The 24,152-nt window shown below is 39.1% G+C and overlaps 1 long non-coding RNA gene across 1 annotated transcript in view; it reads right to left on the reverse strand.

Moving 5' to 3' along the window:
- Positions 1-24,152, reverse strand: part of LOC131383269 (uncharacterized) — a 54,716-nt gene that overhangs the window by 16,351 nt on the left and 14,213 nt on the right. The gene's annotated exons all lie outside the window — the stretch shown is intronic.

The following is a 24,152-nucleotide window of genomic DNA, read 5'->3' on the forward strand; positions in this document are numbered from 1 at the left end:
CAATCTTTCCTTCTCCTCTTTCCAGTAGGACTCTCATCAGTTACTTTTGCTGCCTGCCAGTAGTTTCAGATGATTTCAATGAACTTTAGACACTCTTCATTCCTCTGCTTACTGATATGGATGTTTTCTTGATGTCTCTTGCTTGACTGATCTGAATGATTATTTACTGCCCAGAATCCCCAGCTTGTCAGCTTCTGACAATCCTGCAGGTCACCTCAGCTCTTGCTGTCAGTGATTCAGGGTTACCGGTGGGAGGGTACTCCTTGGGCTTAAAGGCAGTGACTTCATTCAAAAAACTGAAAGTATTTCTCTATGTAATAGTAAAGGTATCCTAAAAGTGGTTCTCACACTACTATAAAGAAGTGCCCAAGACTGAGTAATTTATAAAGGAAAGAGGTTTAATTGACTCACAGTTCTGCATTTCTGGGGAGGCCTCAGGAAACTTACAACCATGATGGAAAGTGGTTGCAGGAGAGAGAAGTGCAGAGCGACATGGGAAGCCCCTTATGAAACAATCAGATCCACTGAAAACTCACTATCATGAGAACAGCATGGCGGAACCCACTCCCATGATTCAGTTATCTCCACCTGGTCCCACCCTTGACACATGGGGATTATTACAATTTAAGGTGAGATTTGGGTGGAGATACAGAGCCAAACCATATCAGTAGACTATAGAACTTTAATAGGTTCAAGAAGGTTTTTTGTCTCTTTCACATTAAAATCCCTGGGAATACATAAAAGAAAGAAGACTTAAATACTCCTGATTAATATGGAGGAGTACCTTCTATAAAACACCCCTAAGTGGCCAGAAACAGAGCACTAGGAGATACGATATGTTCTTACCCAGTTTGACATCTTTCTATTCTCAATTTCAACTTAACAACATTACCTAGTGATTATGATTGATGTGATGGTTAATACTGAGTGTCAACTTGATTGGATTGAAGGATACAAAATATTGATCCTGGGTGTGTCTGTGAGGGTGTTACCAAAGGAGAATAACATTTGAGTTGGTGGGCTGTGAAAAGCAGACCCTCCCTTAACCTGGGTTAGCACAATCTAATCAGCTGCCAGAATGGCTAGAATAAAAAGCAGGCAGAAAAATGTGAAAATTGAGAGACTGGCCTAGTCTCCCAGTCTACATTTTTCTCCCATGCTGGATGCTTCCTGCCCTCGAACACCAGACTCCAAGTTCTTCAGTTTTGGGACTCGGACTGGCTCTCCTTGCTCTCCTTGCCTGCAGATGGCCTACCGAGAGACCTTGTGATCATGCGAGTTAATACTTAATAGAATCCCCTTTACATATATGCATAGTCCATTAGTTCTGTCCCTCTAGAGAACCCTGACTAATACAGATTTTGCTACCAGGAGTGGTTTTAGAGGAACAGAAAATTAAGAATGGAGTTTTTTCATTGGTTTTGGGGTTCCTGGAGTTGGCTGCTTAATATGATTAGACCCCCAAATTCTAAGGACTCTACTTCTAATAGTATGGAGAGCACTGGTAGTCCTTGGCGTGAACTGTTTAGAGAGTTATGCAAAATAAATGCATTTGACACTCCTGATTCATCAGTCATGAGAGGTAAGGAGTTTAGTGACTCTATATATAATACCTTTGACCACATGTGGAGAACCAAGGAACATAATGAAGTTGGTTGGTTGCTCCTAAGTTCAGTGGACAAAATGATGAAAGAAAATGATGAACTCAGGGATTCTATCTCCAGGCTTCAGAAGTAGATACTGAGCCTCAAATCTGCTAAGATTGTCCTGAGTGAGAGACTTATCTCCTGTAGAGAAACAGCTGAAATTGTGGGGAAACAAACACAAGTTGTTATCATGCGAGTGGATGACCTGCAATGAAAGACGCATGCACAGCCTCGCCAGGTGTCTACTGTTAAAGTGAGAGCATTGATTGGAAAAGAATGGGACCCTGAAATTGCAATGGGGATGTGTGGGTAGAACCTGATGAAGGTGGGGACACTGAGTTTGTAAACTCTGATGAACATTTTTTTTTTTGCCAGAAATAACAGCTTCCCCATCGCCAGTAGTGGCAACATCCCCTCCCTGACCCATGCTGCCATCAGCCTTTCCATCTTTGTCAGAGGAGATAGACCCTGTGCCACCTGAGGTAACAGTGATGGCCTCCCCTGCATCAGTTGCCAGGCAAGATAATGTTGACTTTCCTCAGGAGCCACCCCCCACACCTCTGTTTGCTTGTAGACCTATAACTAAAGTCCCAGCAAGCCCCTAGAGGGGAGGTTCAGAGCGTGACCCATGAGGAGGTACACTACACTCGAAAAGAACTGCTTGAATTTTCTAATTTATATAAACAGAAATCTGGAAAACAGGCATGGGAATGGATATTAAGGGTGTGGGATAATGGTGGAAGGAACATAGAGTTGGATCAGGCTGAATTTATTGATTTGGGCCCACTAAACAGGGTCTCTGCATTTCATGTTGCAGATCTGGGAATTAAAAGGCTCTAATAGTTTATTTCTTGGTTAGCTGAAATATGGATTAAAAGATGGCCCACTGAGAGCCAGCTGGAAATGCCTCTTCTCTCTTGGTTTAATGTAGAGTAAGGGATCCAAAGGCTTAGGGAGATTGGGATGGTGGAGTGGATTAGTCAGGTTGGACCTACTCATCCCAGCTGGAAGGGTCCGAAGATACCCTCTTGACCAATGCTTTGCAAAACAGATTGGTGAGGACAGAACCTGCATCTTTGAAGAGCCCTGTAATGGCTCTTCTCTGTATGTCATATCTAATGGTGGGAACCGCAGTCACTCAACTACAAAATTTAAATATAATGGTAATAATTGGATCCTGAGGTGGCCTGGGCCAAGTGGCAGCACTCAACCATTAAAGACAAGGTGGGCATAGCTACCATAATGGACAGCAGAGGCAAAGTGGCAATCAGAATAGTCTGACTCAGGTAGAGCTCTGGCTTTGGCTGATTAATCACAGTGTTCCTAGACATGAAATTGATAGGAAGCCTACTGTATTCTTATTTAATTTATATAAAGAGAAAACTTCTATGTCAAATGGACAGAAGTCCAATTTGAATTATAAAAACAAGAATGATGGCCCCTCAATCAATGTCAAGACTTGAGCCAGTTTACAGACTCAGAACCCCTTTAATGAAGGGAAGGCCAGGTTCCCTTGAGGAAGGACCCCACTACATTACCAACAATTTCTGCAGTGAATCTTTCTTCCATCCTTCCCCAATGAGACCTCCAGACTTTTTACCAGGGTAACTGTGCACTGGGGAAAGGGAAATGATCAGACATTTCGGGGACTACTGGACACTGGCTCTGAGCTGACATTGATTCCAGGGGACCCAAAATGTCACTGTGGTCCCCCAGTTAAAGTAGGGGCTGATGGAGGTCAGGGAATTAATGGAGTTTTAGCTCAGGTCTGACTTACAGTGGGTCCAGTGGGTCCCCGGACTCATCCTGTGGTCATTTCCCCAGTGCCAGAATGCATAATTGGCATAGACATACTTAGCAGCTAGCAGAATCCCCACATTGGCTCCCTAACTGGTAGAGTGGGGGCTATTATGGTAGGAAAGGCCAAATGGAAGCCATTAGAGCTGCCTCTACTGAGAAATATTCAGCTAAGATTCAGGGACCTTCTACCTTAGTAAAACTTCTAAAGGTCCAGTGGTGTGGGGCCTGTCGAGATATTCCTTCTAAGGTGAAGGATAAGTTGCTGCATTTGGCCCCTCCTACAACCAAGAAAGAGGCACAACACCTAGTGGGCCTCTTTGGATTTTGGAGGCAACACATTCATCATTCTGGTGTGTTACTCCGGCCCATTATCTAATGACAAAGAGCACCAACATTTACTCAGTACCTGTTGTGTGCCAGCTGCAATATTCATGGCTTAAAATATAACCAGATCATAAGACTTTTCCATAATCTCAGAGTTTCGTCCAGAAAAAAAAATATATAATAGATGCCAGTAGCCTCCTAGTTTTAAATTGATTCCTATATTATCTATGTAAGATTTGCATAATGCTTCTTTCTGCCAACATTAGTCCATTAACTACCTCCAGCATCTACATGAGGAATAGAAGAGTGACAGGAAATTGAGGACAACAGTAGTGAGGATCCATTTGGAGATAGAGATCAGTATGTCTTCCCCTTTCCAAGGTGCGGCAACAGGGAAGGCTTCTTCTCCTCTGAAGTCAACTGAGGGTAGCTTCATGAGAACCCCTGGGAGAGCATGACATATGTGACCTGAGGTTTCACAGATAAAGATCAGGTCACTGACTCTAAAACTCACCCATGAACACTCTAAAGAATGACAGTCTGTGGCTCTTTCCCCACCGCAAGTTTCCTAGCCTGGTTGAAGGAAAAAATATTAATTGGTAAAGCTCAGAGTTTTAATATAATACTGAACAAGACTTTTAATATTAAGGAAAAAATACTATTTTTTATTACCTGAAACTCACTGGAAAAGCTTTTGACCTTGAATGACTTTCATGCAGGAGAAGGAAACAACAAACAGAGGACGGCACTTGCTTTCTGTTATCTTACGGAGCCCAACTCACTTTACTGACTAGGTTACACATACATCTTCCCAGGAAACGTTAAAATTCTATCCATGGTTTGTGTAACTGGTAGCTTTTTAAAAATTCTACATTCTTTTCAATAAATCACATTGTAAATGAAATTTGTTACCTCAAATTTGTTACACCCATCTTTCTGCCTAATTCCTTACTATTCCTCTCAAATAACTCTACTCAAATAATAGATATCATCATTTATAAACTTGCTTTCTTTTTTTTTTAATTTATTAACTTTATTCTTGGTTTGACCTCCTGTACTTTCTATCTATTTTAATTCTACCACATTTATTAAATACATAAGTCATCTCAGCTGAATATAATCTCTGCTTTAAAGCAGTGCAGGCTTTTGAGTACCTCGTGTGTCTGCTATTGTGGAAGGAATATAAAGTGAAGGATAGAGCATCACTGATCTTAAGAAGCTAATGAGTCTGGTAGAAAAGACATACAGGTTGTATTAGTCTGTGTTCATGCTGCTGATAAAGATATACCCAAAACTGGGCAATTTACAAAAGAAAGAGGTTTAATTGGACTCACAGTTCTACATGGCTGGGGAGGCCTCACAATCATGGCAGAAGGCAAGGAGGAGCAAATCACATCTTACGTGGATGGCAGCAGGCATAAAGAGAGAGCTAATGCAGAGAAACTCACGTTTTTAAAACCATCAGATCTCGTGAGACCCATTCACTATCACAAGATCAGCAGAGGAAAGACCCGCCCCCATGAGTCAATCATCTCCCACCAGGTCCCTCCCACAACACGTGGGAATTATGGAAGGTACAAAATGAGATTTGGGTGGGGACACAGAGCCAAACCATATTACATGTACTTATTTTAATTAGAATGCGAAGTAACATTTGATAATTGTATAATTGATGTAAGGAAAGTTTTGGAAGGTCAGAGGAGACTATCACTGCTTCTGACTAGAGCATGCATTTTCAAAAAAGGCAAAAATTGGTTCTGGAGGGTGGGGAGAATTAGAAAAAAACTAAGTCTCTTTATGTAGAAAGCACAGATATTCATTGCATAAACAGATATATTCTCTATGATATTCAAAATTCATAGGGAGGACAATCAGGAAAAAATGTCTCAAAAGGCTCTTGAGCGGTCGAAGGAGGTATAATAACCTCAACAAAATAGGTTGAGAAATACAGGACTAGAGGAAATGGTGATGACAACTCAGATATAATTTTTTAATTTTTATTTGAATGAATTTTAGACTTATCAAAAAAACTGTAAAGGGCACAGAGAATGTCTATATATCCTTCACCCAGTGTTTCCTAAAGTAACATTTTATGTAACCATGGCATAAAAAGCAGAACCAGGAAATAAAATTGATACAATACTATTAAGTAAACTAAAGTCCTTATTTGAATTTCATAAGATTTTCCACAGATGTGCTTTTCTTGGATCTCATATTGCATTTAAGTGTTTCTCTTCAGTCTCCTTTTTAACCTGGGGTGAGTTTACTCCCTAGGAAAGATTTGGAAATGTCTGGAGACTTTTGAATTATTACAACTGCAGAGGTGTTGTTGGCATTCAGTGGGTAGAGGCCAGGGATGCTGTTAAACATCCTACAATGCAAAGTTCAACTTCCCCCAATAAAGAATGATCCAGGCAATAATGTCAATAGTGTCATGGTTGAGAAACCCTGAGTTGAGGAATCAGTGTGTTCCTCAGTATGAAGAGTATGCAGCTGTTTAAGAGAATGATCCGATGTCCAGGATGAGAATGCATAGCTGATGCATTGGAAGGGAACACTTCAGTAAGCAATTATCATTTTGAAAATGTAAAGTCAACTTAGAAATAAATTTGAATGCATTTTTAACAGGTTTAAGCCTTAGTCATGTATTTAATTGACATTTGTGGTCATTGCTGTTTGCTGTTTGCACTTTTCTGGAGTGGTTCTCCGGCATTCAATTTCCCTACTGACTTGGGGTTCCCCAATGCATGCACTATCTCTGTGATGCAGTACATCTCACAACACAGAACCCAACAGTAAAGAAGATTCCCCTTTTCTAGCACTAATTGTGCCCTGCAGCAGCAATAGCAGTATCCCGGCCAGACCATTTCTGCTACAATACTGTTACTGTGTTTCAGGAAAGACCTCCCAGTTGACCTTCCTCCTCATTCATTTTTCAAATCTAGTTTTTTTAGCCTCCCATAAGTCTGCTATTACATTCAATTTTCATTGCTGGAGACCAAGGATTGGTTTCTAAGCTTGCAGACTTATACAACAGAAAACAAGAGCCCTGACTGATGCAGTGGGCCACCTTCTAAGGTTTTACTAGCACAGGGCTGATGCCATTGTAACTGCATTAGAATGTCCACTCTGATATCAGTCAGTTGTATGGACAAAAAATAAAGGTAGGGCTAACAGTAGTAAGAAGACATATATTAGAGTGGTTTTGAAAAGATACATGAATTATGAACTTGAACTAGTATAGAGGAAGAAAAGGAATAAAACACAAAGTGATTGTGGATATATACTTGGTTAATTTAGATGATTTGATGATTGCATGTGTGAGGGAAAGGGTGAAAGAAAGAAGGAGGTGGTTCATGACTTCTGAGATAGTAGCATAAATACAGTAATGGTTCCACTATGGGAAAACAGTATCATGAGCCAAATTGAGACATCGGGTAGTGTTGCAGTATCAAAAGTGAGAATTTAGGGAAACATAATTAGGTTTTTTTGGAAATGCTCTATTTGAAGTACCAGTAAAACACTACTTTATATGCTTACCACTTATTTTGTGCTTGCTCTTTGTGTAATGTTAATTTCTGGTTCACAAATGTCACTAACTCATGGAATTATGCTTCCAAAGTGGTGATATAAAATGTCTTTTCCACTAATCATAACATCATAGCATTAAAGTAATTACATTAAGAGTTGTGAATACACATGAGACAGTTTACTAAATAAAACAATTCTAAGCATAGTTTCCATAAACTTTATAATATTAGGAATATTATAAATGGCAGGTCAGGACATATGCAGGTGTATTTCAACATACTTGTGAAAGATAAGACAAGCTAAGAGTATATATATATATATATATATGATTTAAAGGTTTTTTTACTTGTTTTGACTCCAGACTTACTCTTTTTTAAAAAAAATTATATATTTGTGCTTGCTCATAATTAGATACAAACATGATTTATTCAAACTAAGCTTCTTCTTTTTACTGTACAGACCTCCCTGCCCCACCCAATGATGAGGACATTAATGAATAGCAAAATAACTGGGAAATAATGCAACTAAAATAAAATATTTGCCAAAATAAATGAACAACTCACATTAGTAATGTCACTACCCTAGGGAGAAGTCAAAACAGATTGTCTAATTCAAGCAAAATCATTATAATGAAAAATTATTTTATGGAAACTTCTGGGAAATTGTTCTTTTTTGAATCACTTAGGCTGCCATTCCCAGGAAGAAGCAGTAGCTCCAAAATTTGTAGCCAAGAAAAATGTCTTTTTCTTATGACATCAAATGTTCAATAATGAATAGCAATGCTCAACTTATCTCTGACTTATTTAATGAAATTGACTGTATTTATTGATTTTCCCCTGAAACTTTATATTTTATCTTTAATAATCTTATTCAAAGGACATTGTCTGGGACCAAGAAAATTCTCAATCTTCCAAGATATCTCAATTTAACATTTTTCCTTCTGTAAGTTTATAATCCCTCTTCCCTTCCATAAGACTTTTTTTTTTTTTTTTTTTTAGACAGAGTCTCACTATCTCACCCAGGCTGGAGTGCAGTGGCACAATCTTGGCTCACTGCAACCTCCACCTCCTGATTTCAGGGAATCCTCCCGCCTCAGCTCCCCAGGTAGCTGGGACTACAGGCTCTTGCCACCATGTCCAGCTAATTTTTGTATTTTTTGTAGAGAAAGTTTTCACCATGTTGCCCAGGCTGGTCTAAAACTCCTGAGGTCAAACAATGCACCCGTCTTGGCCTCCCAAAGTGCTGGGATTATAGGAGTGAGCCACCATGCCTGGCCCCATAAGTGTTCTTTATGAGGATAAGGAATCTGTCACTTGAAATTAACCTGAATCAATTAAAATAGGCACAAATAACAATGTCTTGATAGTCAGATTTCTTCCTTCTTCTTTCCACCTGCTTTCCTCTTAGCTGCCTTCTTAATTTCAAGTATTAGAAATGGAGCTTCTATTAATATAATATATCTCAAAGTTGGAAAAGAGACAGATACTCTTTTGGTCTAACAAAGTATCTACTAAAAAGAATTGAGAAAATCAGTCATTTTGTATTGCAAAGATTACTCTCCTTCTGGCATACAGTAGATACCTTATTAGATTCTCCCAACATTCATGAGCATCTTTCTCCATTTCATTCTATTTCTGCCCCCATTGATAAGCAGATATGAGTGAAACAGAAAATGCCTGATAATCCAAGCTAGAGGCCAGGCATTAGAGGAGGCAGAAACTTGGTGGGGAATATGAACAAAAGAGATAAGAGGACCAAGGAAAAATACTGGGAGTGGGCAAATAGTAAGGTTTAACAGGAATACTCTTGTTGAGCGCAGTGGTATCCACACAGTATCTTCTGAGGGCCTTGGAATAAGGCCTCTGTATCAGCAGACTAAGCCCAGGAACAAACAGAACAGGTTATGTCTCAACAACATTTGTGAAACTTGTTGTTTGAGTTACAACATTTAGTGTTTTGCTTTAAGAAAAGTGACAATTAAATTTACTACAATTTTTTTGCTTATAATGAAACTATTTCTCATAGGCTCCCTGGCTTAGAGTTGTTGCAATTTGTTGCAATATTATCATATGTGACACAATATCTAGCTGTACTTTCATCAAATTATGCCACAGAAGTAAACGTGGCAAGACATTACTATGACAAGTGTTATTGTACGGTACAAAAAAAGTGTACCGAATATTTGCCATGAATTTATTTAATAAATCTTTGCAAAGTGCTATTTGTTGAAATACCCTCTCAGAAGAAAAGAGAAAGAGAAAAATTGAACTTGGTCCCCAAACGACAGAATAAGAACACTACTGTAAGACAGAACTATTTATGTGAATTTTCCAAGGGTAGTTCACAGGAGATACCTCTTAGAAAATGCCAGAAGATGATAGGTTCTGTAAAGAAGCATGTGAGACCACATCTTTAACTGAGAAGGAGAAAATGAATCCACAGAGAGAATTGGTAGAACTCAAGCAGACATCAATTCACTGGGGGCCAATTTGGTGGCCTTAGTCAGTCAGGGCAGCTACAATGAAGTACCATAGTACTTAGCATCGAAGTACCATAGTATCGAAGTATTGGTGGCTTATAAACAACAGAAACTTATTTCTCACAGTTCTGGAGGATAGAAGACCACAGGTAGGGTGCCAGTATGGCAGGGGTTTGTTTTTTTTTTTTTTGAGACAGAGTCTCGCTCTGTTGCCCAGGCTGTAGTGCAGTGGCGCGATCTCGGCTCACTGCAAGCTCCGTATGGCAGGGTTTTGGTGAGGATTCTTGCCTGGGTTGCGGATTGACAACTTCTTGTGTCCTCACATGATGGTAAGAAAGCAAGAGAGAGCACGCTCTTATAAGGGCACTCTTTATAAGGGCACTAATTCCACCCTCTCGACCCGGTCACCTCCCAAAGGCCCCATCCCCTCAGCCCATCACACTGGGAACTTAGGCTTCAACATATTCATTTGGGGGAGACATGTTCGGTCTGCAACAGGCCCCAGACTGATGGTCTAGGATTAGTGTTAGCCAGGCAGAGCAGCCTACTTTGGATTTGACCATATTCTAAAAGTTCAGACTTTTTTGCATTTTGCATTCCTCTCAATCAGAAGTTCAGGAAAAAACAAGGGAGATGTAGGACATAAAAGGCCCCGTCCTTGGGGTTTCATAAGGATTGAAATCCTGAAACTCGTTCTCCTTAGTATACTATCTGTTGTTAAGCTCACAGCAAGTAAAGAGTGCAGGAAGAAACTTCCAAATTCTTTTTTTTTTTTTTTTTTTTTTGGAGGGGGGCTCTCTCCCCAGGCTGGAGTGAGGGGCGCGATCTCGGCTCACTGCAAGCTCCGCCTCCCGGGTTCCCACCATTCTCCTGCCTCAGCCTCCCGAGTAGCTGGGACTACAGGCGCCTGCCACAACGCCCGGCTAATTTTTCGCATTTTTAGTAGAGACCGGGTTTCACCGTGTTAGCCAGGATGGTCTCGATCTCCTGACCTCGTGATCCACCCGCCTCGGCCTGCCAAAGTGCTGGGATGACAGGCGTGAGCCCCGCACCCAGCAGAAAGTTCCAAATTCTTAACCACCCAGGAAATGATGGTTAACATGCCTCTTTGTATATATTTTACAGAAATGATCGGGGACGATCAGAATCAGGTAGTGCTTAGGCAATTTCTAAATTATGCCTAGGAGCTAATGGTCCACCTCAGGGTATTGAATTTGTTCAAAATTCTCCATTTTTAGGTTAATTTTAGTTAATTTAGGTGAAAGACATGAAAACCAAAGACATTCAAAATGACCAAAAACGAAGTAGACGGGCTTCATTTTATTTCTGAAGTGAGTTGGGCAAGCATGTCACAGACAACATACCTTCTCAAGGAGTTACTTCTTAGTGCTGGAGAATATTCACAGTCTTGTGATTGTTTATGAAAGGGATGGGGTCCAAGCCAGAGCCAACTAAATTGTTTCACATAAAATTTTGCTACTTCAAGCTGTTCCTCAGTGAGTCTCCCAGCATCTGTGAGAAGTCTGACGATTGTGATGGTTAATGCTGAATGTCAACTTGATTGGATTGAAGGATGCAGTATTGATCCTGGATGTGTCTGTGAGGGTGTCACCAAAGGAGATTAACATTTGAGTCAGTGGGCAGGGGAAGACAGACCCACCCTTAATCCAGTGGGCACCGTCTAATCAGCCACGAATGAATTATAAAGCAGGCAGAAAAACATGAAGCCATGAGATGTGCCTAGCTTCCCAGCCTACATCTTTCTCTCATGCTGGATGCTTCTTGCCCTTGAACATTGGACTCCAAGTTCTTCAGTTTTGGGACTTGGGCTGGCTCTCATTGCTCCTCAGCTTGCGGACAGCCTATTGTGGAACCTTGTTTAATTAATTATTATTATTATTTTTGAGATGGAGTCTCTCTCTGTTGCCCAAGCTGGAGTGCAATGGCGTGATCTCAGCTCACTGCAACCTCTGCCTCCTGGGTTCAAGGGATTCTCCTGCCTCAGCCTCCTGAATAGCTGGGATTACAGGTGCCTGCCACCATGCCCAGCTAATTTTTTAGTAGAGACTGGGTTTCACCATGTTGGTCAGGTTGGTCTCGAACTCCTGACCTCAGGTAATCCGACCGCCTCAGCCTCTCAAAGTGCTGGGATTACAAAGGTGAGCCACCACGTTTTATGGAACCTTGTGATAGTGTAAGTTAATACTTAATAAACTCATATATATCTCCTATTAGTTGTCCTTCTAAGAGAACACTGACTAATACAACAATCTAGGTATAACTTCAGTAAATGGTCTATAATACTTGCGGAAACCCCACTGTGTCTTTAGGTCTCTAGAATGAGTTGCACGGGATTTATGATGAGGTTTGCCATCGCGATAGTCTTTCTGTTCACCCCAAGTTTGCTATTATGAGCTTCACAAACTCACCAAAAATGCAGCAGAAACTGGCTTTTGTCAAGGGCACTGTAGCACACCCTGGTTAGATGCTCACCCAGTCTGTTTTCTGTTTTCAAGAACACAGAAAGAATATTTCTTAGCCTTAGCATCTTTTTAGGTTAGCTTGGAAATCCATGTGATAAACTTTGGCCAATGAAATATGAATGAAAGTGGTACTTGCTTCTTTTTAGCCTGTATGTTAAAATCTCCCAGAGATATTCAACCAGAGCCCTCTCTCTCTTTTGCCCCGAGGCTTAATGCAAACATCCCAGCCATATCAGGGTCATGTAATGAAAAAAGCCAGAATCCTTTAAACACAAACTTGGAGGAAAACTTTGCTCAGAAGGGACACCCAAAATGCATCAGACTGAGATGTGAGTGTGACATAATGTATGGTGGAGTAGTAGCATTAGTTTGGACACTGTATTCATTTACTCAATAAATATTTATTGAATGCCTACCATGTGCCAGGAACTAAGCACTAGAGATGTAGTCCCCTAACCACTGGACATATAGTGGTGAACAAAAAGGGCGATATTTTTTCCATCATGGTGCTTATATTCTAACAGAGGAACTAGATGGTAAACAAAAATAATACGGATAAATGGTTTAGGGGAAAAAAAGTTGAATAAGAAGTGACTAGAAGAGATTCTGTTTCACACAAGGGTCTAAAGAATGCTCTCTGGAAATCTGAATGAAGTGAAGGACCAAGCCAGGCTATTGTCTTAAGAAAGAATATCCTAGGCAAAGAGAATAGCGGTTTAAAAGTCCTGAGATGGGATTTCTTGGCAAAAATATTGAGGAAACTATGATGTCACCAAAAGAAGAGAAGAAGGAAAAAGTAAGACCTTTATAGCAACTAGATCTATGGGAGAGATATGCTACAAACATTCTTCATTCTCGAAGTCCGAATGTGTTTTTAAATCAATGGGTTTGATAGCCAAAATAATAATAGAATTATTGTCTTCACGTCACCTCTGCAATATAAATTGAAAATAAATGTACTTCCTATTTCAACAGTTTATTAGTTAGTAATTTCTGATTATGTTCAGACAGCCTCTTGTAACAAGGCCTTCTCTGTCAACATTCAAACATACAGTGCATGATTCTAGAAGAAAAAAAATGTGTGCATGTTAAGCCATTGAGGTTTGGATGTGATTTGCTATAGTGACTAGCATCAACTATCCTGTCTAATACAGACAACTTTTAAACCTGTCTCCCCAAGGTGATCTAGCGATTTTAGGAGTCATGGCTCATTTTTGTCCCAAGTACTTCCGAACAGATAAAGAATGAGCATTTATGTACATAACAGCTCCCAGTTGTTCTGTCTGAACCACAAAACAGCCTAAGCCTAGCAACATAGTTGTCTCACCTGGCAGGCCACTTTAATAACCACAGTACATCCAGTAAGCTTAGAAAATCTACACTCATGAATGATGCAAAAATCTTTTTCTCAGGTTATGAATTTCCCATTCCATCTGCATTCTGAGTAAGAGAGAAATTTTGAGAGTTGTTTACAATGGAGAAGTGTTTTGAATGGCAAGAATAAAAACACCAAAGTCAGTTCCTTAGCCCCAGAGGACCAAAAATTAGAAAGATTTAATGGAACTCTATTAAAACATGCTAAACACTGTCCTAAGAGCAGAAAAAAGAACAGAGCTAACATGAGTGTTTCTTAACCGATTCCTACAAAGCAGCTAAAAATGACACCTACTAGTTTCATTCTCCAGGTCTGACATGAAGGTGAGAACCTTGGTTCCCATTTGAGTGTCTGTTTAGCAAAAAGAAAAAAGAATCAGAACTGGGAAGTTAGAACCAAATACATTAAAAGTATGGATTTTAAGCATCCATCATACAGCATCTTAAATAGCTTGAATTTATTTAATTAACATTTGGCACTAATGCTGAATAACATTCATAATCAAGGAACTGTTTTTTCCAGCTCTAATGATAAAAAACAAAAACAGTGAAGATGTTTCATGAGCAGAATATATTAATCATATTACTCAAAAATACTCCTTTTTAAAATTCCACGTCTAAATGGAATCAGCTAGGGGTTGACGTATTTCAGGAGGGTCCCCATTATGATAACCTGGGTGCCATATATATAACACTAAGTCACATAATGGGTATATATCATTTGGACAATTACCCACCAAAAATAATTTAGGTATGTGGCTTGTTTAAATTGTTGTTTTGTTTTAATTTTAAATAAAGGAGCCAGTTACCTCTTTGCCTTGCCTAACAAATATGGATTTCTAGAAGATATAATTACCTCTGCAACTAATCTTCCTTTACTTGGGGAAAGGTACCAGAGGGAGCTTCAGTTGCTGTACTAGTCCATTCTTGTATAAAGAAATACCTGAGACAGAGTAATTTATAAAGAAAAGAGGTTTAATTGGCTCCCAGTTCCATAGACTGTACAGGAAGCGTGAAGCTGGCCATCTGCTCTGCTTCTGGGGAGAACTTAGGAAATGTACAATCATTCCGAAAGGCAAAGCATACTTCACATGGCCAGAGCAAGAGGAAGACAGAAAGTGGGGAGGTGCTACCCACTTTTAAACAATCAGATCTCATGAGAACTCTATCATGAAGACAGCCCTAGAGGGATGGAGCTAAACCATTAGAAATGGCTCCCGTTATCCTGTCCCCTCACACCAGGCCCTACCTGCAGCACTGGGGATTACCTTTCAACATGAGATTTGGGTGCAGACACAGATACAAACCGTATCAGTTGCATACATATAAAGTGATACCCATTTTTCATTCAGAAAGAGAACTTCAAGTTTTTTAAATTGGAATGGGGCTATTGAGGGGTTTGGCATAGTTACGTGAATTTGGATTTATCTATATCCACACAATAACCTTGTAAATGATGAAATCTTTTCTTGAAATAAATAAGCAAGTAAGCTGGAATGTTGATGGCTTCTACTATAGACTGTTTGGGAAAAATAACAGAATTGTTTGTGAAATTCCCATTTCACTACTGGTTTACCCTGCTCACGGATTGAAAGTCTCTGTGAATGGAGGGGACTCATACTATACATTGAAAAACATAGCAAAGAGCCAGCAAAGTATGCAGTTGATTTTCATTTATTAATCTTGTACCCTGAGGAATTATGATGGGGTAAAGAGACATGAATAGCAAACACATAGTCTGCCCACATCTTGACAATAGACTACTGTGGCTAATGTCATCAGACCGGCCAGACTTTCCAATGACAATAACCAGGACTGATTCACTCAAAATTAACTCTATTGGGTTGTGGATATCTTAGGAAGAGAAGCTGAGAAGTAGAATAAGATTCTCCCAATTTAAAGGATGCAGCTTCAAATCCATAGTGATTTGATACTAAAAGGCAGGGAATTTTATACTGAACCTGAATTTGGTAAAGCCGGACATATTAGCTCCCCAAATTCTTTCTTAAATTGCAACAATTTGTGGTCATGACCTCTTTCTCTGATGCTGATTATAGGTTTTTCATATCCCTAGCTTCATCCTGCCTTGCTCTGCAGGAGGAAAAAGAAAAGTAAACTTGAGTCTTATTCTTAAGGCTTACTTGAACAAACATGGGCTTTTCCTCCTTCAAAATGGCATCCTAAGTTCATTCTAAACTGGTCCTGACACTTAGATAATCTCTTAGAAGTTCACCAGGCCCATTATAAAGGAATTCTGTTTTATCATAAGGAGGTATTTTTGCCTGAGGGAGGCAGTCTGGCCACTTAGCTTCAAAGCTGACTTACTTCCACTCCACTAGCTCTCATTCTTGGTACATTGTAGCCTTTAGCAAAATAGCTTTAGCAAGAAATAAGGAAATGCAATGAAGAACAAAATCATCAAGGGCAATGAAAAGAGTCTTTTGAGCTATCATTTATTTTTTCCTCAGACTAAAAATATAAGCTTTATCGGGTTGTTCTCTAATCAGTTTCCACGCAGCTAGTTAACAGCATGCAAGAGGCAGGCTGCAGCACATCTCTGTAAAGCACTGTGATTTCTTATTTCTTGTGTAAGTACTTTTCAGCTTCATAGCTCAACATATACAGTGAAAACGTTGACAACCCAAGTCTTATTCATTGTCATAAATGAAACCAGAGTGTATTTTCTTTAGATTTTGTCACTTCATTAACTTAGAGAACAATATGGAAGAGGTGCTTTACTGCTAAAAATAATATCATTGCTGTATTGATTCTTAGACCAGCCATGACCAAAAGAATTAGCACTGTTTGTCACCTTTTGTTAAGCAGAAAGGATAGAGAGTTTGGGAGTGTGTAGGGACAACTGGCAAGTGTTAAACAGAATCAAATGGGCACACATTAGTCTTTCTATCCTATACAGCACTAGACATTGTCCCTGATTTATATGTTCGTTTTTTCATCTTTTTACAAAAATTACTTAGCTCATTCTATAAAATCAGACAGAAAAGATCAAAATTACAGCCAACCAACATAGAAAATAGAAACCAAGTATAGTAGGTCACATGACTCTATCTTCTATTTAAATCGTTTCATATTATCTGTCAAGTTTCACTAAAATGGCAGAGACTAAAATTTTTTTTTGAAAAGGCAATCATTGTTATTCAAGTGCACTTTAAAGAGAAAAAAGAAATGTACTGCAAGGAAGAAGAATTACCAAGAAGGAGTGCAGAAAATAAAACTTCCTATTTTAGGCAGTCAAATAATAAATTGCACAAGCACAAAAATGTGGAATACTTTACATCAACTGGAGAATTGTGGTTATTAAAATGATCTGTCAGTAGAAACAAAGTGAAGTTTCAGTGATGAATAGCTAACAGCTGCACCTTTACTGCACTGTCAGGAATTTATAATGAGGTTTAGGTACTGTTTTTCTTTTCTTTTCACTTTTTTTTGGTAAACAAAAATGGAGGCTTAGAAAAATCCTTAAGACTAAACTTTGTAGTAGATTACATTCTAGGTTTAAAATGTTGTAGAATATTTATGCTTCAAAATTAAATTTGGGGAGTAAAACAATGCATCTCTTCTGCTCGTACTGTCTTCAAAATAACCCTAAACAGTACATGAATGCCTAGCTTCAAAAAACTTATAGCAAAAATAAACGTCCTTGGGATAAGGATTGAATAGTTCAGGTAATATTTATAGGCACTGAAATTCCTTTTGTAGAATAAAACAAAGAAAAAACTTAAAAGCCATTAACATAGAAAACACCAAGGTCTTTTTAAATACATACATTGCAAATTGACATTAGGAATAAATATTCAAACAAACATAGTAAGTGTCTGATTCCCATACTGTATTACCTAAAAGATCAACAATCTCAAGGATATATTATTCTAGCCTTAAAAACAAAATTAGAGAACTATGGTATAATTAATTTTTGTCTATATTTATCTTCTTCACTTCTAGCCTTTGAGTGTTCTGAACATTATAGCTAGGGCCAGTTAACTTTATTAATTAGCTCTTCTCAAGATCTTAGACAAAAATCTGAGTCTAGTCAGATTTACCATATACCAGTTTCATGGCAGCAGAAAATCTAATTTGTCCAAGCATGTTTGTTCTAAGAACTGGTTTCTTTATTATTATTATTATTATACTTTAAGTTTTAGGGTACATGTGCACAATGTGCAGGTTTGTTACATATGTATCCATGTGCCATGTTGGTGTGCTGCACCCATTAACTCATCATTTAGCCTTAGGTATATCTCCTAATGCTGTCCCTCCCCCCTCCCCCCACCCCACAACAGTCCCCCGAGTGTGATGTTCCCCTTCCTGTGTCCATGGGTTCTCATTGTTCAATTCCCACCTATGACTGAGAACATGTGGTGTTTGGTTTTTTGTCCTTGCGATAGTTTACTGAGAATGATGGTTTCCAGTTTCATCCATGTCCCTACAAAGGACATGAACTCATCATTTTTTATGGCTGCATAGTATTCCATGGTGTATATGTGCCACATTTTCTTAATCCAGTCTATCGTTGTTGGACATTTGGGTTGGTTCCAAGTCTTTGCTATTGTGAATAGTGCCGCAATAAACATACGTGTGCATGTGTCTTTATAGCAGCATGATTTATAGTCCTTTGGGTATATACCCAGTAATGGGATGGCTGGGTCAAATGGTATTTCTAGTTCTAGATCCCTGAGGAATCGCCACACTGACTTCCACAATGGTTGAACTAGTTTACAGTCCCACTAACAGTGTAGAAGTGTTCCTATTTCTCCACATTGTCTCCAGCACCTGTTGTTTCCTGACTTTTTAATGATGGCCATTCTAACTGGTGTGAGATGGTATCTCATTGTGGTTTTGATTTGCATTTCTCTGATGGCCAGTGATGATGAGCATTTTTTCATGTGTTTTTTGGCTGCATAAATGTCTTCTTTTGAGAAGTGTCTGTTCATGTCCTTTGCCCACTTTTTGATGGGGTTGTTTGTTTTTTTCTTGTAAATTTGTTTGAGTTCATTGTAGATTCTGGATATTAGCCCTTTGTCAGATGAGTAGGTTGCCTGTTCACTCTGATGGTAGTTTCTTTTGCTGTGCAGAAGCTCTTTAGTTTAATGAGATCCCATTTGTCAATTTTGGCTTTTGTTGCCACTGCTTTTGGTGTTTTAGACATGAAGTCCTTGCACATGCCTATGTCCTGAATGGTATTGCCTAGGTTTCCTTCTAGGGTTTTTATGGTTTTAGGTCTAACATTTTAGTCTTTAATCCATCTTGAATTAATTTTTGTATAAGGTGTAAGGAAGGGATCCAGTTTCAGCTTTCTACATATGGCTAGCCAGTGTCTCTTTTTTTTTATTAAAGCCCATTGACCAAAGGTGACCAGGAGCACAAATGCAGTGAAATAAAGGAGGGCTCATTCATTTCCTGAAGCAAGGATAACACACAGCACACAGCAGAGCGACTGCGGGGCAACTTGGAAGGAGATAGGGAGAAGAGGACCTCTCATAGGGTTTTGGCTTGTGCTGGCTGATTCCAAGAGGAATGCAGAAGTGGGAGAAATGCAATGGTTCTGCAATTGTCTATTTCAATAATCTTTTTTCAAGTAGTGGGAGAAATGAGATAGGGTTGAGTATGTCATCAGTAAGAAAGTAGCAATCACTGAAAAAAAGATTATTAGTAGTTTTAAAGATGAGGTATGGCCGTGGGTACAATTCTATTAGAAATACGGTTTTCTGTTCACTTTGTCCCTGATCTATTGGAAAACTGTTGATGTTCCTTTAGGAATATTTCAGTCTTATCATCATCAGGATTAATTTTTACTTTCACATCTTATTCCTCTTTCAAATAAGTCCGTACTACAAATCTCAGGTTCTTATTCAATGGATGCCAGTATTTAATTTGTTTTCGTTTTCTGTTCAGTTACACTACTCTTATATGTTATTTATAAAGATCAAGCACAAAGCTCTGAATACCATTTGGCTGGGATTGCAGTACTTTCCACGAGATCTTCCTCATGCTAATGGGTTTATGGGCAGCTGCTGCCAAACTGTCACCTGCCAGGACGTCTGGCTATTTTAAGTACAGTATATCTCAGTTGCCTACACTTCCTCCATTTCCTGCTTTAGGAAATTTTTCCTAATTTTCTGCCTCTTTTTTTTTGTTGTTATATTGTTCTCTCTTGGCCAACAGAAAGGAATGAAAATACAAACAAAAAGTTGAAAAATGTGGTCCAAAGTACAAATGTTTCTCAATATTTTGGTGTTTGGCAATTAATAACTCATGCCATGAACAGCAGCAATGAAAACTTTATAGTTTTTATTATTGGCTTTAAAAATAAGAACAAAATACACTGAATAAACCTGAAATGAAAAGAGAAGCATTTCTCCTTTGTTTCAAAACTAAGCCAAGATAGCTTGGGTTTGAGCCTTGCTGGAGAATTGTGGTCCAGTCCTATGCTATGAACTGATACTGGAAAAAATTATCTAACATTTTTGTGCCTTGATTTACTTCCTTCATAAAAGCTAATGTCGTAATAGTCCTACCTGATAAGATTGTTGATATGTAAGGTGCATAATGCAGCAATACTATCTTGCCTTTTTTGTTTGTTTTTAAACAAAGGCAATTTCTGTGGATGATATCATTAGAGGAAAAAATAACTGAGACTAGCTGTAAATTATTATCAAAAATCTTTCTAGAAAGCATACTTTACGAGCTTTATTCTTTACAATTAAATGCATTTTAGGTCAGCGCCATTGGACAGGAATATACATGATGGCAAGAATGGGAATAATTCAACAACATTATCTTGAGATAATATACCTAAAGTCTGTTGATAGGAGTAACAGTGATGTGGTGGTGCTAACAGCGTCCTTAAGAGCCGTTGTTGTTATGCCATTGTTTAAATCATTGAGGATTTTGCAATTTACGTGTCTCTGGAGGTCTTAAAAGTAAGTGCACACTATAAATCAAAGGAATAAAAATAATGGCCTTAGACATTATCAGCAAATAAAATATGACTATTAAATGATCTTAGTAACTTTTAAAGTAATACTTAATATACAAAGTATGTTATTTTGCTTCCCTGAAACATTTGTTTTAGCCCAATATTTTAAATTATTCATTCTTGCTTAATGCATTATGTTGAAATGTTTTGCCACCCAGTGGAGCAATGATTTAAATAAGACCATTTCTATCTACCTTATTTTTTGCTCCAAATATCATACATTAGGTACAAAATGTCAAATGTCACATTCTCCGATAGATGTGGTGACAGCCTTCTGAGCCGTGCTAAGCACCTCCTCGGCACGACTGAACTCCTTCATCATCGCCTTCAATTCGTTTACACAATTTTATTTTCTTATCAGTCAATTCAACGCAGTTCCCAGCACCACAACAGAAGCCTTCTCTTTTAGTTTTTACCTTTATCAAACTCCAGCAAGCATCCTCCACCTAAACTTTCTTTAAAATTGACTTTAAATCTTTGCCTGAGGGGATTTTTTTTCCTCCTTCCGATTTTCCACTTCTGTGGCCTTCTCCTTGCCTCCACATACTCAGAAGCGTGTGCAGCTGATAGGAACACATTTGGAAAAAGGCGGTGCCGAGGAGCACCTCTCGCCTAGGCTTTTCCAGGGGGCTGCCCTCCATTCACGTGGTGTTTTAGGGTCGCGTGACAAGGACCTTAAAGAGAAAGTCCTACAACATAATTAAATATAATTCTGGAGCAAAATGTTATATGGTAAAATTTTCTATGATATTTGAAATTTAAGGAGCTAACACGTTTCAAAAACCAACCTCAATCTAATTAGGAAACCTCAATTTTCAGTGATGGTGCCAAATCTTAATCTTAAAATGAAAGAAAAGGGAATCTTATGTGGATGAAAATTTTATCACATTCAAGGTTGCTTTTCCTTTCTGAGAGAGTCTGTGTACTGGGGGAAGGTTATGCTTGGCAGGGGAATGGGTGCTGGGGACAAGACCGTCTTCCCCTGCTTACTCCTGCCATGTCTGTCCCTCTGCAGTCTGGTCCCTGGTGCTGGTGCAGCCCATTGTTGGCCACATCTTTAACTTGGCACTGGTGAGTGGAAGACCGGTACCTGTATTCTCAATTTAATTTGATCTGAAGTCCTTGATCTGCAATGCTATAGTGCACTTGGCAAGGATAATGTCAGTTTCCCCCAGCTTTTAAAAGATCTTCAGCCTATCTCTTTTTGGCTTCTGTCAGCATCAAGTGCTAAATCCCCAGGTAGTTTTATACTCCATCACTTGGCTGAGTAACTTCAGCTCTAGCCCTTCTCTGTCAGGTTCACATGAGCCATGTAAGTTATATTCCTACATTCTGACATCCTAAGGCAAACATCATGAGGGGAAAGAGGAGGGAAGGAGTGTGTCTTGCAGGCTCCCCTACCTAGACAAAACACACATTTCCTCAATCTCTGCTTGAAAGCATGCTTTAATAAACCCCTGCCATCAGAAATTTCCAGGCAAGGAGAAGGGACTATTTCTTTATTTTAGAGCCGCCCCTCCTTTAATGGTTAATTTCTTGTGTCAATTTAACTGGGACACAATGCCCAGATATTTGGCCAAACGTTATTCTGGATGTGTGGAGGTGTATTCTTAGACAGGGTTAATATTTAAATCCGTGGACTTTCAGTAAAGCAGATTATCCTCCATAATGTGAGAGGGCCTCATCCAGTCAGTTGAAAGCCTTGCTAGAACAAAAAACTGACCTCCCCTGAAAAAGAGGCATTCTGTGGTAGATGTCCTTTGGACTCAAGACTGTAATTCTTTCTAGGTTTTTAACCCGCCAGTCTAACACGTAAATTTAAACTTCCACCTCCACAATTACATAAAACAATGCCAATTCCAAAAAAAAAAAAAGCTCTCTTTCCTGTTCTCTCTCTCTTCCCTTCTATGTACACACACAAACACACACACACACACACACACACTCTATTTGTTCTGTTTCTCTGGAGAACCCAAAAAGCCCACCCCGAAAAATATTTTAGAGAACTCTTTGCCCCACCCCACTCCCTGCTGTAGGAGTGACCCTGGTGAGGACAAAAGTTAGTGATTAGTGATCGTGGTTTTCACTTTCCTCCTCTGTAGTGAACTTAATGGAGGCCCCCAAAAAGGTATGTCCACAATATAATCTCTGGAACCTATGCATGTCACCTTATTTGGAAAAAGGGTCTTTGCGGGTGTAATTAGGTTAACATGTTTTGAGATTAGATTATCCTAAACCATCCAAGGGGGGGCCTAAATCCAATGATCAGTGTCTTTATAAGAAAAAGGCAGAGGGAGACTTGAGACAAAGAAGAAAAGGAGGCAATGTGACCACAGAGGTGGAGACTGGAGTCATGCAGCTCTAAATCAAGGAATGATAGCAGCCACCAGAAGTCGAATGATGCAAGAAATGAATTCTCCTTGAATCCCTGATAACACCTTGACTTCAGGCTTCTATCCTTCAGAACTGTGACAAAATAAATTACTGTTACTGTAAGCCACCAAGTTTGTGATCATCTGTCATGGCAGCCTCAAGAAACTGAAACACTGTCCTTTTTTCACAACTCAGCTCTTACCTAATTTTTTTCTTGCATTTCACATACTCTTTGTATGGGAAAACAGAAGCAAGTGAGGTACAAAAACAGCCTCTTTTGGAATGTGCTCTTGTTTACATTTCTATTTATACTCCTTACCCTCACAACCCTTAAGAATTTCACCAGTGGCTGGCAGCAGAGAAATATTTCTTTAACCTAAAACTAAGAATCATTTTAAAATTTTCCTTGTCTACCAAAAATTACCTTTTGTTCCACTTTTACCATATGTATTTAACTAATGTTGAAGTTGTTAGATATTTGTTATAAAATAGAATGCTACAATGATCATATTTTTGGCTAAATACAACCAGGATGGGAAAATTTTATGTAAAAATGCTGAGTTATAGAACCTACAAAGACTTAAAGGTTTTGGTGTATCCGTAGCCTTCTTTCCACGCACCTTGCTTCTGATTCAATGTTTTCCAAAGTGTGTTTACAAAGGGTATTTGTTCCAAAAAGATATGAGTTAACAAATAGGCAGTAGGTAGTAATGAGGCCCTTTAGCCCTGCTTCTTATGTATTGTACTGTGGCTACTCAGCATGTTTTAAAGCATCTGTATTTTAGTTGCCTTCGAAATGACCCCTGCTTTCTCTGTCAAAGTCTGAATTCAAGTTCTCAGTCTCCCTTGCAGATAGAACGCTGAGATTTACCTGGGCTCTTCGAGTCAGATATACTGATATAATTACTCTTAAAGGGGAATAGAGTGAAATTACACAGAGTTAACCTTTTGAAGACCTTAGCAGTGAAATGGCCAGTTTAGCCTGGGCACCTGTGGAAGAATTTCTGACATGCCATGTCAGTTCTCATTGGTGTGAACTGAGGTGATGGGCTGAAGTGATACCAGTGCTTTTCCTGGAGAGCTGCCCTATGGTTTTCCTTGGGACTATTTCACACTCTAGGGCTTACCGTTCTGTCACTTGGGCT

The sequence above is a fragment of the Hylobates moloch genome, unplaced genomic scaffold, assembly GCF_009828535.3.
Source record: "Hylobates moloch isolate HMO894 unplaced genomic scaffold, HMol_V3 SCAFFOLD_4, whole genome shotgun sequence".
In the NCBI taxonomy this organism is placed as follows: Eukaryota; Metazoa; Chordata; class Mammalia; order Primates; family Hylobatidae; genus Hylobates; species Hylobates moloch.